The sequence below is a fragment of the Marmota marmota genome, unplaced genomic scaffold (assembly GCF_001458135.2).
Source record: "Marmota marmota marmota unplaced genomic scaffold, marMar, whole genome shotgun sequence".
NCBI lineage: Eukaryota > Metazoa > Chordata > Mammalia > Rodentia > Sciuridae > Marmota > Marmota marmota.
In genome coordinates this window covers 3,695,843-3,715,127 of record NW_025999913.1, presented here as the reverse complement: position 1 = coordinate 3,715,127, position 19,285 = coordinate 3,695,843, and the positions used below count along the sequence as shown (strand labels likewise).

General features: G+C 49.8%; 1 long non-coding RNA gene across 1 annotated transcript; it reads left to right on the top strand.

Annotated features, from left to right (window-relative positions):
• Positions 1-7,020: 7,020 nt before the first annotated feature.
• Positions 7,021-15,086, top strand: LOC125615567. Its single transcript, XR_007346186.1, has 3 exons — positions 7,021-9,307; positions 11,092-11,236; positions 12,573-15,086. It is a non-coding gene; the product is annotated as an uncharacterized LOC125615567 (long non-coding RNA).
• Positions 15,087-19,285: the final 4,199 nt, after the last annotated feature.

Sequence of the window (19,285 nt, the reverse complement as noted above, 5' to 3'; positions counted from 1 at the left end):
AACAGTGGCAACTAACTTCATTCTGGAGAAACTGGGCCAGTCCCCTGGCAGGTGGAGTGGGCAGGGGTCCCTGTGCCTGTGCAGTGTTCCATGTTGGTGCTTTGATCCTCAAAGGCTGTTCTCATATATGAAGTAAATAGCCTTGAGTTCAAGCTCCACGTGACCCAACCAGAGGGTAGCTGTTGAGTGGTTGCTGCACCCCTGCAGAATTCTCTCAAGGAAGGTGAGATGAAAAGAATGGAAAACGAGCCACAGTTTTTCTGCTCTGTGTGGTCGACGAGGAGGCTGGACAAGGAAGTGGCCCATCGAGACAATTAGTCACAAAATGAAGTATTAAGGATTCTATTGATGGTTTGACAGGAAATAAAACAGCACCTCTGGGAGGGAACACCGTGACCCAAGGTTGCACGGAGGAGGTGGGCTTGGAGTGGCTCCAAGGGCTGCAAAGAGAGCGAGGATGAGAGAAGCCACCTTGGCAATGGGAAGATGCCCAGGCAGGGCTGGGCAGGAGGAAAACCCCCTGGGAGATCTGGACAGGGCAATATTTGCTCTAAATAGAGCTGCAGTGCTCAAAGATTACAAGCTCAAAAGAAGCAGAAGTCCCCCCCCTTTTTTTTTAAAGCAAAGAACATACAATTTTGAGCCATGATTCCCCACCCTCTTTAAAGTGTTTAATTCTCCTGGGTTGGGGCAGGAAATGCATGCTTGGTTTTGACATGCTTGGTTTGGACAGAGCCTGCCTTGGGTCTACTTTGCATAGGGGCAAATTTTCTTCCTATTCAGCTACAGTTTAGGTAAGTGTTCTCCAAAAGTCCATGTGTTTCAAGGCTTGGTTTCCAGTCTTGGGTGTTATTTGGAAGGTGGGGGAACCTTTAAGAGGTGGGGCCTAGTGGGAGGAAGTTAGGTCACTGAGGGCGTGCCCTTGAAAGGGATAATGGGACCCCAGTCTCTTCCTCTTCCTCTCTCTTTTCACTTCCTGGCTGTGAAGTGAGTGGTCTTACTCTGCCATGCTTCCTGCTATGATGCGCTGCCTTGCCCAAAGCAATGGGGCCAACCGATCATAGGCAGAAATCTCCAAAACTGGGGAGCCAAAATAACCCCTTTCTCTTTATAAATTGGGTTCCTCAGGTGTTTGTTATAGGGATGAAATCTGACACGTATACAAAGAGACACCCAGAGTCACTGTAAAGAGAATCAGCCCATCCTTTCCCCAAGAATGCTGCTGCTTCCAGTCGGACTGTAAGGTGCCCCTGGGTTCAATTGTCAGTCCCAAGAAAACAAACAAACAAAACCCCCCAAGCCTTCTGTCCCTGCTTATCCCCAGAGAATACATTCTATGATTCCTAGTGGCTGCCTAGAACCCCAGATAGTACTGAACCCTGAGTATACTGCTACTTTTTCTCATGTCCTATTGCGAGGACTGAACCCAGGGGCACTCCACCACTGAGCCACATCTCCAGCCCTTTCTTATTTCCTATTTTGAGATAGTGGCTCACTAAGTTGTTGAGGTTAGCCCGGAACTTGCCTCAGCCTCCTGAGTTTCTGGGATCACGTGTGCTTGACCACCCTTGGGGTCTGCCCTGGGGCCTCCTTTGCATCACTACTTCTATGCTTTAAGGCTATCATTAGTAAAATAAAGGTTACTCGAACTCAAGTGCTGTGATACCATGACAAAGATCTGATAGCTAAGATGGCTACTAAATGATTAATGGGAGGGTAGCATATACAGGTCAACTTGTCTGCTAGGAATGTTGTATGTATCAAAATTCAGCAAAGCCAGTGAAAGGGAAATGGTAATGAAAAGGGAGAAACAATTTTAATGATGGGAAATTTCAGCTCAGATGTGAGTCGCATTTGTAGCTGCATCTAATAGGACAAGGTTGCAGGTAAGAGATGGTCCCCAAAAGCTGTTGCTGAAATACAGCCACGTTGGTTTCTCTCTCAGGTAGAAAGCCGAGGGGTGTGCAGTTCTCAGGACTCTGGGTCCTTCTGCATGATGACCTCTTTGCCATTCTCTCTGTGCCTTCCTGTCTGAACCTGCATTCTCTGAACACTGGAGCTTGAGGCCAAAGCTAATGCGCTGATATTTTCCTGGGGAGTGAGAAAAGGAGGTGAGGCAGATAAAGATGGGTGCAGCACTGAGGGGCGTGTTTCTGGCTGGCTCTAGCTTTTCACCAACTAACTGTTTAGTTTCCTGGTTCCTCTCCAGAAAGGCCCATTGGGGAGCCTGGGAGGAGGAAGGAGAAAAGTTTGTTGGCCCAGTCATATCTCCCAGTGGTCAGAGTTGGCATCCTGGGGCAGGAGGACCCCCACACTTGCGTCTGGCATCTCCTGCCCGTGAAAGCCAGATTCCACAACATCGTCAGAGGCATGTGTGCCATGAGTCACAGCACAAGGAGCCCGGCGAGTGGGCCTGAGTCAGGGGCCTCTCTCCCTGCCCACCATGTCTGTCTGGAGAGGCCCTGTGCCTGCTCCGTGAGTGGGTCTCACGGTGTCTAGCTCCTTAGCAGCAACTGGGAAGCCCTGGGGCAGCGGGTGAGAGGCATGTGCTGCATGGCGTGGAGCAATGTGCTGCTGGGTTGTGCTGGTAAGCAACCTGAGGAACTAGAAACATCTGACACAATAGGCTCAGTCTATCCAATCAGGTGAAGTGTCATGGTGCCCTCACCTCTGCCACAAGATGGCATGGGACTCAGCGAGTCTCCCCTTGAGAACACTGAAACCCTTCCCTGACCTAAGAGAATGTAACTGGCACCGCGGGATCCTCTCAGAGATCCATTAGTAGCACGGAGAAGATGCTGCGCAGCACCTAGAACATCTCTGACTTAGGTCAAAATGGCTGCAAATGCTCCAGCCTGTGTTCCCATTCTTGCTGACAAAGAAGGTGGGAGGGAAAGGGAAAGGCATCTGTCTCCTCCACTCAGGGTCACTTGGGAAAACGTGGACGGGACCAACCTGTTTGCCCTTCGTTGGCCAGGATTTAGCCCTAGTTCTACAGTAAGATGTTTGTTAAACGTGGTCATTATTCTGGGTGCTCACGTGCCCAGCTACAAATTGGCAGAAGGGTAGATCAGGATACTGGGGTCAGCTGGTAGTGTGTGCTGCAGCAGTCGGGGCTGGGAGCCCCTGAGCTAATACTGAGTGTGCTCAGCAAGTGTGCCTCTGTTTCAAATCGGTAGGTGCAGGGATGCAGGACAGGAGGGAGGGAAGTACAATCAGGGGTGGGGCGGGGGTGCCAGGGGAGGAGCCAGGAAGGGGGATGGGTACGGAATGAGAGGTGGGAGGGAGGGTAGAGGAGGGCCCACCTGCAGACTGGGCGGGTTCGTTTCTATGGAAACCAGGCCTGTCTCCAGGGCAAAGGAGGAAGAGGAGCGGAAGGGCGGGTCCTGGCCAGGGGCAGCACTCGCATCCAGCCAGGTCGGTGGTGCTGACCTTGACCTCGCCGGATCCTCCTCCTGCCCTTGGTCCGAAAACCTGCCCCGCACGCGGACAGCGGCCTTATCCACCTTCGGAGTGTGCTCCCTCCAGGCCCCCCCCCCTTCACATGCACCCCACCCGCCTGGCATCGACCAAAGGACCACCAGTGGCTCCCTGGCGCTCTGAAAGGGCATTTCTGGTTTCTAAACTGTTCCTGGGGGAGGTTGGGGGGCGGATAGAAGGAGCCAGTCTGCAGGACGTTGGTAGCCTCCTCCCCAGGGAGCACTCGGGTCCTCTAAGGGAGCCGGCCCTGGACAGACACAGCACGTGATGGGGACAGCCGGGAGGGAACAAAACCAGAGACAAGCGCCCTCCCCACCCAGAGGCCTCCTGAACTGAAACCTCCGGTGCTTCCCCAAACCTGTGCGAACTGAAACCCGGGCCCTCCTCGCCGCCCGCCTCCGGCCCCTGCACCTGCCCCCCACCCCGAGGGCGGGGCCTGGTGCGCAGCGGCGGAGCGATCCCTCACGACTGTGGCGTCCAGGGACCCGGCGCGGCACGGGGTGTGTCTGCAGCTAGAAAGTTTCTTTCCCTCCCCAAGGCGGAGTGGGAGTCGGGAGGGGCTGGCTGCCCTGTAGGACGCGGCTCTGGCCGCCCCTGGATGCCGAATTCTAGCAGGGCTGCCTGGGCATCCCGCTGGAGGGCAGCAGGATAATATAAGGAGGAGGAACCCGGGAGTTCGGGGTTCAAGTCCTCATACCCCGGTGACTGTGCAACCTTGGGTCATAACAGCCTCTCTGAGCCTAGGTATTCATATCTGCAAAACGGGGCTGTGCCATAGGCCTGATTGGGTTAGAGTGAGGATCAAACGAAGCTGCTTGCAGGGTATCTGGCTTGTTCCCAGGAGGTGTTTGGCTCTTCCTGAATTCCTCGCCTCTGCCCTCAACTCCTGGAAGGCAGGATGGTTTCCTTCTGCCTTTTCCGTGAAGATCAGCAGGTGACTGTTTCCTCTGCCACAAGCCTGGTCCAGCCTGGTAGGACCCTGGGGCTTCTGCAGGACTCAGTGGGAACAAGGGCCATTTGTGTGGCTCCTTTCTGCTTGCAGTGCATGACAAGACCCCTGACCCTGACCCTGACCCTGACCCTGAAAGGCTGGGGCAGAGCCTGGCTGCAAAGGGTTGTCCCCAAGCCCGTGCATCCCTTTCTGAATGGAGGCTGAATTTAAATTCCCTCATCTCCACACTCTCCTCCTCCACCTGCTCCTTGACAACCCCTTGAATCTTTTGTCTTTGAACTTTCAATTGAAGAACAGCATCTCTCCAACCAAGAACAGACCCAGGTCCACGGAAGGAGGGCAAAGGCACGTTGAATGTGCCGGGCATTGTGACTGCTCTGACCCCACCCCAGCACCTGCAGCCACCTAGGGTCTTGGAAGCACACGTGACCTAAGGGACCTCTGCCACTCCCTCCTGTATTGGCTCCTTATTTATCCCAACAGAGGACAGGGCGGCATGTTCTGAGGAGCCGGGTGCCCGTGTGGTGCCAGGGTTGGGAGGGGGAGGGCTGATGACTGCGCTGTCCCTGGCACAGGAGAGCTGGCGCACCTGTGGGGAGGTGTGGTGCGGGGCCTGGTCTGAGCAGAGGTGTTTGCAGAGGGAGTGAGTTCTGTGGGGAGAGGTAGTGAGGTCATTCCCACCCCAGGTGTGTCGTGGGAACAGGATGGCGGGTGGGCGTCGGATGACCAAGCTGCACTTGAGTGAAGAAAAGTCACTAGGGGGTGAGCAGACAGGAGGATGAGAGGTGAGATGGCCAGGAGGGACGGTCATGCAGAATCCTGTTGGTCACATCTGTAACCTCACAGGCATGGCCAGCCACCCGTTCATCCTCTCACCCCAAAGCAGAGAGAGGACAGGCCTCATTAGGGAGATCTTGGCTGGGCAGACTGAGGCCCAGGGAGGAGGGCAAGGAGCCGGGTCGTAAAGCCTGGGCTAGTTGTTCATTCCCATCCGGGTAAAACTCTGTCTCTACTTTTATATATTTGTCACATTTGTTAAAAGAGACAGATTCTTATTATTTTGCCCAGGCTCTGAACTCTGGGCTCAAGTCGTCCTCCTGCCTTGGCCTCCTGAGGAGCGGGGACTGCAGGTTGCCCCGCTGGCCTGGCCGATCCCTGTGTTTAGAAGGGTCCAGCGGTCTGATTCCTGTGGCAGCAATGTCGCGCATGCTTTTCCCTGGTCCCTCCCTGGCCCTTTCCTTTCTCCCCTTGAGCTCTGGGCTCTAGGTCCCTCTTCTGTCCACCTTATCTCCCCTGGGGTGCCGAGTTCTGAACCCTCGGCTGCACATCTGAACCTCTGTCACATAGACCTTGCTGTTGTTTCTGTTAGTTGCTTCTCCTTTCCACAGCTGCTGGTGGAAGGCAGGGGGCAGGGCTCGACTGCAGGGCAAGACCCGCAGCACTGTCCCACCCCGAGACCACTAGGTCCGCAGGAATGGCTGCTGGGGCGGGCAGGTGGCCCCTGCAGGTCACGGCAGCCCCCACCACCCACCGTGGGAGCTTGACGCTGGAAGTCCCGGGGGGGCCTCCCCCATTTGAATTTCTTCTTTCTATTTTATTGAGACTTGAAAGTGCCACAAAATGCAAAATATTCAATTCTGCTTTTCAAATGGAAAACCAAGCAAGGGTCACTGTCCCATGATAGAGGGGAACACTCGGAGAACTAGAGGGCCCGGGTGCAAGTCATGCCACCAATTGGCAAGGCACCTTGTCTCTTTGGGCCTTTGGCTTTTGCTTGTAAATGGATGGGGTGGCTGACATCTCTGGCCTTCAACGTATATTGCCTAGAGTTCCAGAAATGTCACTGACAGGAGATAAAGTAGACTCAGAAAAGAAAGTTAAGGACTGCTCTGACTTTTGCAATTTTTTAATTTTAATTTTTTTTTTTGTGTGTGTGTGTGTGTAGTGCTGGGGTGGAACTCAGGGTCTTGCATATGCTAGGCAAGTCACTGAGTAGTGTCCCCAGGCCCAGTGCCCACTCTGGGTATTATTATTATTATTATTATTATTGTTATTATTATTATTATTATTATTTTACAATCCAAGTGTTTTATTTTCAAAGGTGAGTGAGAAAATGAAGGAGGTGTCCCACAGAGGATGAATATGTTCTTGTGCTCAAAGAGGGCTTGAGGTGTGGCTCGAGGTCAGCCCTGTCATTTCAGACAGAGTTGGAAACTCACTTCTCCCTCTTACGTAGTTACATTTCCTTGTGGGAGTGGAACAGTCTCTGGGCTGCTCAGGAGACTTCCAGGACGTCCTGGGACCAGCACAGAGTGTGCGTGAGGCATGGGGCAGGGGGACCTAAAGGTTGTGGTACAGTCACTAACCTCAGGGGTTTTTCCATCCATTGGCTGACAGATATAACGATATGGCAAGGTAGAACGAGACCAGGGACAGGCAGGAGTGGCAGAAAGGGCCGTTTGTTCTAGCCGGAAGGTCTCCTGGGAGAGGTGACATTTGACATGTGTTCGCCCTTCAGGGTGAGATGGGAGGGCTTCAGATGGAGGAGCAGCTGCTGAAGCAACTGGCCACTGGCTTCTCTCTCTCTCTCTCTCTCAGCCTTGGGCTCCCGGCCAGGCCTTCTTCACGCCCATTTCCCCACAGCTAGAGTAAGACTCTGTGTCCCTGGAGCTCAGCTGGGGCTCCTGCCCAGGGGACACTGTCCTCAGTCTGCAGCTGGGAGGGGGCCCACTTTGCTGGGCAGGTCTTTTCTTACAACCATAGCTGATTCTGGCCACATTTTCTAGCCCCATAGAAACCAAGTAACTTGATTTTGAAAAGCTTTATGTGGCTGAGGAGGAAGGTCCATTGTCATTCTGTGTCACTAAGGAGTCTCATCCATCTTGATGTCTTTCTACAGTTGGGGTGGGAGGGAGAGGGAAAGAGGAGATGATCTTAAAGTTTGGGGTGTCTGTGAACAAGGTGACATCTTGAGTAGATGGACAGACGGTCCACGCTCTTCTTACCCAGGCTCCAACTTTTAGTACCTTCCTTTGCCAGCTGCAGTGTTAGGAGGCTTGGGGGGCAGATGGGGAGAGGGTGACCATGCCAAGCACAGATAAGGCATGTGCCCTTCCTTTTCTGACTGTGAATGAATGACTCTATGGTGGACTTAGAGGTTGCTCTGAGCCCTGGTGGAAAATGCAGAGTAGGGATGCGTTTTGTCTTACAGAGGTCAGGAGCCATGTCCATCCTTGGGTTTGGAGGGATGCAGGAGCTTATGCACAGAGACGAGCGAGAACGATGCTCTGAGGAGCTAAGGACCAGCCACAAGGGCCACTGAGGGGAGAACATCCCGATGTTTCCAGTCTGTGGCTGTCACTCAACCTAGGCCACCTCCTTCAGTCTCTGCTCAGCAGCAACAATGTTTAGTGTCGCTTCTCCGGGTGGAGAATTCTGCCCAGGAAATCTGCCAGCATCTCACTGAACATGATCAGCTCCCGGGTACTGTGCTTGACACCTGTGGTTTCCCTGGAGCCCAGGACGGCAGGGCACATGTTAGAAACCTGATCGATGCTGCTGTCAAGGTAGCAGAGCATTGTAATCCCCTGACCACGGCCTGGCAGCCATCTTTTGTCTGGTAGAGAAGGAACCCAGTAGTCACCTGGACTGTACTCAGAGTGGAGGGCGCTAGATCTGTCGCTACTGCTGACTTGATTTGTGACTTTCTTTCTGTCGTTTTTAAGCAAAAGGAAAAGCGTTAAGCACACTGTAACTGCAGTGTTGGTAAGTGTCCGTCAGGCTGGAGTGTAGAGAAACGAGCTGAATTTTTACAAATGGGACATGGTGACCCGCATGGTAGTGGCTGTTGAGTCCCGGTGAGGGCTTTGCACAATGATTTCCCCCACTATGTCCCACAGCTCTGCTTTTCTTCTCATCTTCTGTGTCATCACCAGAGGGCATCTGGGGAGGAATAATTCCTGAAAAGAAGACTGACCTGCCAGGTGAGGTGGTGCACACCTGTGATCTCAGTGGCTCTGGAGGCTGAGGCAGGAGGATCAGGAATTCAAAGCCAGCCTCAGCGAAAGTGAGGCACTCAGCAACCCAGTGAGACCCTGTCTCTAAGTAAAATACAAAATAGGGCTGGGGCTGTGGCTCAGTGGTCGAGTGCCCCTGAGTTCAATCCCTGGTACCTGAAGCAGACTTCTAGAAGATTCTTGTGCGTTTGGCCTTGGTAGAGCAGGGAGTTGGCTGCAGGAAGGCTGGGTGACAAAGCCACAGGGGGCCCAGGGCCTGATCAGGGAGGGAGCAAGGGGCATGCAGAAGAGGCGGCCTGAACTAAACAGCAAACACGGGCTTGCAGCGTGGAAGAGATAAGCTCTTAGGATTTTGTTTAGTCTTTGCTGTACCCCCTCTGGAAATGAGACCAGAGGAGAAGACTATGGACCCTTTCAGGTCCCCAGATGATGGCATCTGGAGGGGCCTTCTGTGACCAGGGAGCCTAGTGGGGTAATGATTAAGGTGGACCCCAGAATTCCACTGCCAGGGTGCAAATCCTGCCATCTCACACTCTGGCTCTGTGACCTTGGGTAAGTTAATTAACTTCTCTGTGCTTTGGTTTCTCCACCTATAAAAGGTCACTCCTGGCACTAGGGGAGGTTAAACCCAGGAAGAGTTTAGAATAGTTCCTGCTGCATAGTGAGGGCTCCACACACTGGAGATCATGGAGGCTCTTTCTATTACTCCTTAAGCCACTGTCCCCTTGAACTTCCCGAGACACATTCTATGGCTTCACCTGATTTTTGTTTAGGAGAAAACTGGGCATCATTGTTTCCAACGGCCTGTTCTTAGCTTCTCTCTTATGGACATCCACTTTCACCAAGAAGGAATTTCAAAGTAGGTGGTTTATCTACATGTGACTGTAATTCCTGATCTATTTGCCTGATTTTGAACCAGGAGGGTAGCCATTAATTAGTCAGTTTATCCAGTTTGAACAGAGAGTGGAGAGAGGGTAGGAACCACATGGGTCAGCTCACGCGCTGTGGCCATGAAGGTGAAGGCCGTGAAGGTTGATTCACTGTGAAAAAGGAGCATGTGGGGCCCATTTTCCAAATGAGCACTGTCCTTTGAGGTGGTTAATTTAGGAAGCAGGGCGCTTCTTCCAAAGTATCATGTTGCTCTAACGATTTTGGACTCCTTGACTGGAACATTCCCCAGAGGTAAATTAAAATACGAATATTAATTTTATAGTGAGGTCCCCTGTTGTCCCCTAAATTGGCTTTCCTTCTGACTGATGCGTTCATGAGGTTCTCCTTGGACAAATATTTTGAGTGTTCAGTGACTACGTCCAGGGACCTTGCGTGGGTCATCTCCGTCACCTCACCGTGACTCTGAGCACATGAACATATGGAGGACCGCAGCAGTCGAGTGACATCTCTACACCACACAGCACAGAGTTATGCTTTGGACCTTGTGTTCTATGACTCTGTGTTCACCACACGTCCTCCGTGGTATGATGGCTGCTCTTAAGAGTTTGCAATTAACAGGGCAGGTAGAAAATGGCACAAAGCACACAAGATGATAGAGAATTCATAAGTGTCCTTAGAATTTACAAATGTTCTAATAAAAGGAATCTAGGGAAACCTGCGATTGGGTCCCCTCTGGCTCTGTGAGAGAGTTCTGTTTCTATTCATGTTCTTTCTTTGGGCGGGGGGCAGGGGGTACCAGGGATTGAACTCGGGGGTACTCCACCACTGAGCCACGCCCCTAGCCCTATTTTGTATTTTCTTTAGAGACAGGGTCTTGCTGAGTTGCTCAGTGCCTCACCATTGCTGAGGCTGGCTTGGAACTCTCAGATCCTCCTCTGCCTCAGGCCCCCAAGCTGCTGGGATTACAGGTGTGCACCACGGCACCCCGCTTGACTTGACTTTTGGAGTCTGAGTTGGCCTCCTGAGCTGAACTACTCCATTGCTGATGCTGTAGTGAATTATGTAACTGACGATATATTTCTTCCACGGAGAGCCGTGTGAAGACAGTCTTCTCCAAAAATGACATCTGAAATCTTGTACCAACATGATTTCTCTCTCTCACACACACACACACACACACACGCACGCACACACACTTATTTTTCTTATTTCATAATAGGCAAAATCTTGATTCTGAACATGCCACCAGTCCTTAACCCAGCTTCTAGAAACTACTGCAGTTTTTCAGTGAATATGATGGGGTACCCCATCTGGGAATGGTCCTCGTCCATACCACTCTTGGGGAGCACACCTGGGATCTGGGTTAATACCCATGATTCCACTGGGCTGATCAGATGCTGGCCCCAAATCAGAGCCCCCCTGGGGGAGGCTGGTCCCATCTCACTGCTGACTGGGGGTCCTTCCAACCCCTCCCTCCAGAATTTGGAGCGAGTGACAGAGTGACAGAGACTATATTAAACTAGAGAGCACGCCACTGAAAGGTCATGAAGAGTTGGGAGAAGCAGTTTTAGGCATAAACAGAGAGAAAAGTGGAGAATGAGACAAATCTGAAGAAGTTCAAGCAAGACACTAAATAGCCCCAGGGGGATGGGACAGAGTGGGGGGGGATTGAGAGAGGGGGTGTGGAGGGAGCTGGAAGCAGCAGCAGCCTTACTGTGACAGCTTCCCGGGTCTCTTCTCATTTCCTGCCAGGTTCCCTGCATTTTCAGTTTGGAACACAGAAGCCCCCGAGTCTTGGGGTTACTTTGTTCTTTCTTGTAACCAGAAATCCTCGACAAGGATGGAAAATCAAGGCGAAAACAAAGATCATGACAGGAAAGAAAGGAACAGATGGGAGGTAAGCCAAGAGAGGAGTGAGGGGTTTGGTGGTGGAGATTGAACCCGCGGGCGCTGAACCACCCAGTCACATCCCCAGCACTTTAAATTTTTTATTTTGAGACAGAGTCTTGCTAGGTTGCTTAGGGCCTCACTAAGTTGCTGAGGCTGGCCTTGAGCTTACGATCCTCCTGCCTCAGCCTCCTGAGTTGCTGGGATTACAGGCGTGGGCTACCAGGGTCAGCTAGTGAGGGGTTTGATAAGTACTAAATATGGGGGAAAGGAGAAGCTCAGAGATGACTCTGAGGTCTTGATCTGAGGAAAGAAGGTGTCAGAAACAGAAAAGAGAAGGAGTTGCTGTTTGTAGTCAGCTGAGGTGAAGGACCCAGGGGGCATATAATTCAAGTAGAGGAGACACCTGAATCTCAGGTTGGGCTCATCACAGAGGAGAAGAAATCAGAAGAGGAGAGGAGAGAGAGAGAGAGAGAGAGAGAGAGAGAGAGAGAGAGAGAGAGAGATGGAGGGGGGCAGGGTGTGGCACTGGGTCACTGACTTGGAGGCCAAGAAATGGTATCGAGGCTAGAAATGGGGGCAAGAGAAACCTGAAGAGGGGCCAAGAGAACAGGAATGGCGAAGGCAGCCCAGTCTCTGGCCTGTCAAACACTGAATAGGCTCCTGTTGAGTGTATCTGAGGACGTGTTCACTTCATAGAGAGATTTGGCAGCACAAATTCTGAAAAGCTAGAACTGTCTGAAAACTCGGGTCAGGCCACTACATTTTGGTGACTCTGGTGTGGGATTTGGAGGTGGAGGTGGTGCTGGGGTCTGAGGAGAAGTCACACGGTGTTGCTGGGTGAATGCAAAGAAAGGTCAAAGGGGATGAGGTTAACTTGTGGCCCCCAGTGAAACTTTGAGGCACAAGGAGCCAGCCCAGAAGGAGGGAGCAGGAGGGAGAAGAGCCCAGCTTGGTGTTTGTAGAGGTCCAAGGAGGGAGGGCAGGAAATGGGTGGGGTGGGAGGACTTTTCTGGAGGCTTCCACAAAACCCATACATTGCCTTTACCTTAATTACCTGCCATTTGTACCCTGCTGGTCTGAACTTTGCCAGGGAGAGAAGTGTGAATGTGAGGTGCTTTTCCCTCGTGTGCAAAAGGACTCATGATAGCGGGCCTGGCAGCTCAGGGAAGTTACACCAAAACCATTTCCATCTGGCACCCACCATCGTAGCCACATCCCCTGCACAAACACCGCCTTCTGTTTGGGAGCACACTCGGTCTTTATTCTTTTTATCATTATTATTGTTATCTAATGCTTTTGTTTTGCTTTCTCTGCTCTAATTGGGGCTTTATTTTTCTATCCAGGTATTAAAAAAAAAAATGAAGTCTGTGGATGCAGCTTGGTTTTTCTGTTCCCAGAATCCTAATACATTTGGAATGTTCCACCAACCAGCATAGACCAGGGTGTTGCTCTTGGGGAACTTATTTAAGCTTTTCCTCTACCGATCCATAAAGTCTAGATTTTCTACAAAGCCAAGGCAAGCCCTTTTGATAAAACTATGACTATCATTAGAAAGAGAGGCATGATTATCAGTCTCCAGAGTCCAACTTCTGAGGGAGAGAAACCAAACTGCAAAGTCTTGAAAAAAATAAAAAGGAGAAACTTTATGGATAATTGAGGAATTTCAAGTATTTACATCTACTTATCAAATGGCTTGACGTGTGACCTTGATGTGACCTTGACATGTGACCTTGGGCTGAAAGACAGGCAGTGTGCATTTCAATAGGAGATAAAACTTAGGTCTGGGCCCAAACTTCCTGAATGAAGCGCTGGTGCTGAGGCTCAGAACTTGCAGTTTAAACCATCTCCCTAGGTGACACTTATGCCACCAACATGGAGAACTTGTCTCCATTCTCTGGAGAGGGTTGACTGAACTATTTCACATGATCTCCTCCTCTGGGCGCTCAGGCAGCACTAAAGAGGGGGTCTCGTCCCTATTAGGAAGAACACCAGCTATTCCAAACTCTGAGTGACTCTTCTGGAGCCTCCCAGGGCACTGCTGGTGACACTGCATGAAGGAAAGAATCCAGAGGATGTTGTCTCTCTTGATGAACCAGGCTGACGATGGCACCTGGTAAGGTTTCCACTTCCCTGGGAGAAGACCCCCTGGTGGCCCCCACCTCAGCAGGAGACCTGCGCCTCTCTTCCAAGCCCCTCCACCCATCTGCAGGACCCACAGCATGGCGCCAGGTCCCTGGCCCTGGGAGGGAGTAAGCCGCTCTGTCACGGTGGGCTCTCACCACCCAAGGTCTTCAGGCTGCACAGGGGCACTCCTGGTGGCCTTAGCGCTTTCTTGCGGAAATCAAAGTCATCTGGTCATCATGGCTTCATTGAAAGACTGTCCTGAGAACCAGTTTGGAGTTGTTTTGAACCCAAGGGTATCCATGCCTCTCAGACATTACAAGACTAAGGAGATCTCTGTGAACAGGACACACACTGCGTCACCAAGAATCATTTTGGCTGCAAGCAATAGAAGATTCAATGGCTGTTGGCTTCTAGCCCCGGAATATGCTCTGGTGGTTCTGTGGCTCTCTCTAGCCTGCTTCTCGACATCCTGCCCGCTAGTGAAAAAGGACCACCGATCACAGCACCCCCCCCACCCCGAGCAGGAGGCAAGAAGTGTCTCTCCCCCTGGACCTCTACCATCAGGGAGAGAGGTCTTCCCCACAGGCAGACCCTGGTCACATATTTAATCCCAGGACCCATGACTGCCCAAGGGAGCAGCCATTAACCAAGGGCAATCCCTATGTCCATCAGAGTTCTGTGAGCAATGAAAGGGACCTGACCATGGGGAGGCCATAAAAGTGAGTCCCATCTGGTGAGCAGATAGTAGCAAGCAAAGAGGTCACAGGACTTTTTCCTCCAACCAGAGCACAGCACCCAGGGAGTAGCGTGGGAGTAGCACCATTGCAGGAGCAACCTAGGGAGAGGGAAGTCAGGGTGGCCAGACGGTGACCAGTTGCAGTAGCCACTGCTGAATGTTCTTGGGTCCTGCCATCTCTGTGTAGGGGAAGCATCCTGCAGTGAGGGTCTGGAGTCCCACCAGCAGAGCACGATCAATAGGTCATGGTGGCTGTGGCCTTCGGTGCTCAGATCCAGCCCGTGGGAACAGGCCCTGGCTGCTTTACTTGGTTCATAATCTAGAACTTCTAGGTGAGATGGGATGAGGCTTCGGGGATGGGGTGTGGCTATGCAAAATGGGGTCAGGTGGTGTTGGAGCCTAGCTGTGGGAGCACGGCTGGGGTGCTCAGGGGGTGAGACTGTTGACAGCCTGGGTAGGCTTAGGGAGAAGCCTCGAGAAGCCAATCACAAGGCCTTGCATTTGGCCCGTTACATCAACCGGCACTGAACACTTTCTGTATACCTCTTCCTGATGGGTTCTTCTTACTCTGTGCCCTTCAGGGAGGCTGACCTTTATGGTGCAGTGGACAAGCTCCCTGACCCGCTGGCTTTGGGTTGGGTCTGGTTAGTGGAGTTATCAGTTGGAGAGGGCACAGGGACTGGAGTATTTTTCTCTCCTAGATAAGCTCCTTACTCCTTTTCTGGAAGGCAGCACCATTCTCACAGCTCCTCTAGTTGGTCTGGGAATCACTGCTCCCCTTGCTCTTGAGCTTCAGGCCTAGAGGGAGCAGTGACTTCCTGCTATCGTTAGCTTCAGGTATTGCGCTGTTCCCTAAACCCTATTCACTCTTTTATAAACATTATATTTATTATGGTGTGTTAGTTGTCTATTGCTGTGAGAAAATGCCCGAGATAATCAACTTAAAAAGAATAAAGGTTTGTTTTGAAACCTTTGGTTTCAAAGGTTTCAGTCCGCAGTTGCTTGGCTCTGGTGCTTGGGCCTGTGTCAGCACAGTATGTCATGGTAGAAGTGTGTGGCAGAGGTGTCCTGCTCGCCTCATGGTGGTCAGGAAGTGCACACACACACATGCACACGCACACACACACACACACACACACACACACACATATATATATAGAGAGAGTTACCTAACTTTCTTTCACTAGGTTCCACCTTTTAGAGGTTCTACTACCTCCCAATAGTGCCACAGGATGGTGACCAAGGACTTGGGGGTGGGGAGTCTATTTCTAAACTACAGCATATGGTTCAATACCATTTACCTCTATCCCACTCCCCTACACCACGCATATCACCTTCATCCTGATGGTACAATTATAACAATAGTTGTCCAGTATTTCTATTATTAAACTACCACAGTATTGCTGACCTTAGAGCCAAGCAATTATGAGTCATGACAATGTTTCTTTTACTAAACAAATTCTTGTTTTTTTTTCTGCTGGTTACCACAGACTTTCTGCGGGGCTGTTTCATTGCCTACCTTTAAAAAATGGCTTCATTTTCTATATATTTGTCTTTAATTTTTCCCCACAGGCTTTATTAGATCTGTTAAATGCCTTTAAATGTTCTTTTCTAAAGGTTCAAACATTTTCAACTCTATTTTTTTCCCCCTTGGGTGAGGGGTAGGTGCACAGTCCACCAGCCTTCATAATAAACAGAGTTGACATCATTGCATTCTAAAGATTAAAGTCATAACTAAGAGCTAAAAATGGAACGTTTAACTCCCAAGGATCCCCTTGAAGATTTTATTCCCTTTGGCAAATATTGTGACCACTTTTGGGAGGTGTGGGATGTGGGCTGGGATAGATCCTGGGGCCTTGTGTATGCTAAGCATGCGCTCTACCACTGAGCTACACCCTCCCTATGAGCACTTCATAGATCTGAATACTCGACTAGACAAACACTATGACCTCTTTCAAGTGTGTATAATCACCATCCATTTCAAACACACCATTTTCCATTTGCTAACTTTTAGTTATAAGGTGTGTCTTCTCCTTGTCTGCCAAGTATTACAGGGATTTTTCTTTCCTTGATCATCTCAAGGCCCAACTGGTCACAAGTAAATTTTTGCATGTATCTGTCCAAACAAACACACAAAAAAATTAGTACATTGATAAAGGAATTAGTATGTAATGGGATCCTATATTGCCGGTTAACAGTTTTATAAATATAATGCTTCTATTTTAAAATTCAGAAACTGTGGTGTCATAGTCCATTTTCTGTTGCTATAACAGAATGCCCTAGGTTGGGTAATTTATAAACAATAGAGATTTATTTGGTTCATGGTTCTGGAGGCTGGGAATCCCCAAAGCATGGCACTGGAATATGGAGAGGGCTTTCCCCGTTGCTTGATAACACAGTGGAAAGGCAAGCAGCAAGTTCAAGAGTGAGAGAGAGAAATTGTGTGGAATTCATCCCTTTTATCAGAGACCCACTCCTGCAGTAACTAATGCACTCTCATTGATCTATTCATGAGGGCGCTGAGACCTAGTCCCTCTTAAAGGTCCTACCTCTTGATACCGTTCAAGAGCCAGTTAAATTTCAACACTAGTTTGCAGGGGAAGTTTAAACCTTAGTCTGTGGCTTTATTTCTACAACCTCTTCCAAAGACCCTGCCCTGGATGGAGCCCTCTGTGAGCCGCCAGTGAGCTGGAATCCTCCTCCTGCCCCTTCCTGGGCTGAATATCCTGTCCCTAGATCCCATTCTTTCCTATTTCTTGATGACTTCCTTACTTGTAAGAGGGAACACATAGAAGGTAAGTTTTCTTGAGTTCATGCATATCTAAAAATATATTTATTTACTTTTCACGTGAGTTCTATTTGGATAAGTTTGAGATGTTAGGCCACACATTATTTTCATTAAAAGACATGAAAGCATTTCTCCATTATCTTTTAGCAGCAAGGGTTCCTGGAGAGATGTCTGAAGCCATGTGATCTCCGTGTATTTGTTTGTGACGTATTTCCTTGTAGAATTTTCTTTTTAACTCGGGTATTCTAACGTTTAGATATTAGATTTAATATCTAAAGTTTTCTTTCTTCTCCCCCCCCCCCCCCCGGGACCATGGAGTTTATCCAGGACATAAACATCTGTATTTTTATCTGGTTACTAAAATGCTTGTGGTGGGTGGTGGTGATGGAGCAGAGACGTCCGTAGATCTCAGTACTCATTGTGCATACTAAGCCCCCTTCCCTCGTTTTAATTTACCCCTACCTTACATTGTGTCTGATGGCCCATGTCTACAAAATCCAGGTTAATTTTCTCCAGACTCCCAAGGTGTTATTGCTAGTTCCTGACTCTGAAGTCTCAAAGGCCGTGCCTTGAGCCATTAGGCAATCCTGCCTTCTGTGAGGTAAACCTCCGTATTTGCTGCCGCAGTCTGGCTGGGCACAAAATCACGAGCCACTCACAGCCTTGTAGATTCAAACAGCAATTCTTTATTCCCGAATTCTAAGCAACATGGAGTAGGCTGACAAAGAAATTGCGATGCGTCATTCCTACTTGGCAATGGCTCTCAGCATCTGCTCTGAGGATTTTTTTCTTCCAGTAGCAATAACAATATCACCTCCATCTTTATGTTTACCACAGCCAGTGACAAAGACTCTCTCTTACCCAAAGAGAGAGTCAGGCTTCTTCATGCCTGGGCCAGGACACCGGCGTCTCTCAGTCTTAGCAAGAACCCTACAAAGTTATTCTAGTCTGGCAAGAATTCCCTTCGCTCCTGATGTCTGTTCACCTTTGATGTCATTATGGTCAGGATCTAAATGTCCCCCAGGGCCCACGTGCTAAAGGCTTAGTTGCCAGCTTATGGTGCCATCGGGAGCTGATGAAACCTTTAAGAGGTGGGGCCTCACGGGAGGAAGTTAGGTCATTGGGGGTGTGTTCTTGAAGGGGATTATGGAACCCAGCTCCTTCCTGTCTCTCTTCCCAGCTGTCATGAGGTGAGAAGTTTCCTTAGCCACCTGCTATATGTATGTGTATAGATATAGATATATTTAACCATGGAAACTGGGAAAAACAAAACAGAACAAAATTCTAAAAGTGTCCAGTCTATAAAGTAGATTTGGATCCTTTTCTTTGCTTTTCCAAGAACACCACTCAGAATGACAGCTTTCTGTTCTAGAGGGGATAGATTCGTGTAGGTCAGTTTTTCATCCCTGAGTGTTATTTTATCAACTTCCTGGGTCTGTTTTTGCCCGTAACCTTGTCACCGTCTCCTTTGGTAAAAGCATTTTCTTTATCTTGCTTAAGAAAAGCAGGCCACAAAAAATGAGCGCTTCATTTCTGAAGCTGATGAACAGTTCCCTGTGTCGGTGCCATACACACGCAGACAGATGGTGAGCGACAACCAAAGTGACCATGTGTTTCTGGTTGGGCTAAAACTGAGCCTTTGTGAATCATTTATATTCTTAAATTATGAGCCCTTAGAAACCTGAGGGAAGAGGGCTGGGTTCAATGTTTTATTACTTCACGGTGGGTGGTGAGAACAATAGTGAGGGATTAGTAGGGAGATTTAATGCTGAGAATTGCAATGTAAGAAAAGCTAATTTTATAGTTGATTCTGCAGAAGAATGATAAGAATGCGGGAAACCATGGAGGGCTCCAGGCTGGCACGTCACCTCATTTTGCTCTGCCTTTGACTGCACTGCTCCCCACCCCAGGCCCTAAACAGTTGTGCTTTGTGTAGGAAGATCACTCAGCCACTTAATGCCCTGTGGCTTTCGGAGGATCTAGGCGGGTGGACCACAGCCAGGTGAGCCCCACCTGGGAAGGTGGCAGACCTTGGGGACCTCTTGGGAACACAGACAGGGCTTCCTGATTGGCGAAGGAACGAGGATTCACAATTAGCTTGATTTTTCTACCAGTGATCAAAAGTGGTGGATCTTGCTACTGAATGAGAGAGTTCCATCTGCTCGGGCTTTGTCTTGGGTGCCTCTTTTGTTTAATGATAACGAGTCATTTAGTGAATTGATTTAGATAAAGAATAGGATTTTGAAGCATTTCCTCCACGATAAAGAAAAGTATACAAAGGCTGCAAGTGTAACCTAAAAGGAAAAAAAATACAAAAATCTAGTATGTGGCACAGAAATTTTAGTGATGCTTGGACCAGTGGCTTCCATTTGATTTAACAATGTTTCTATCAAGTACCTCCCTCTCCC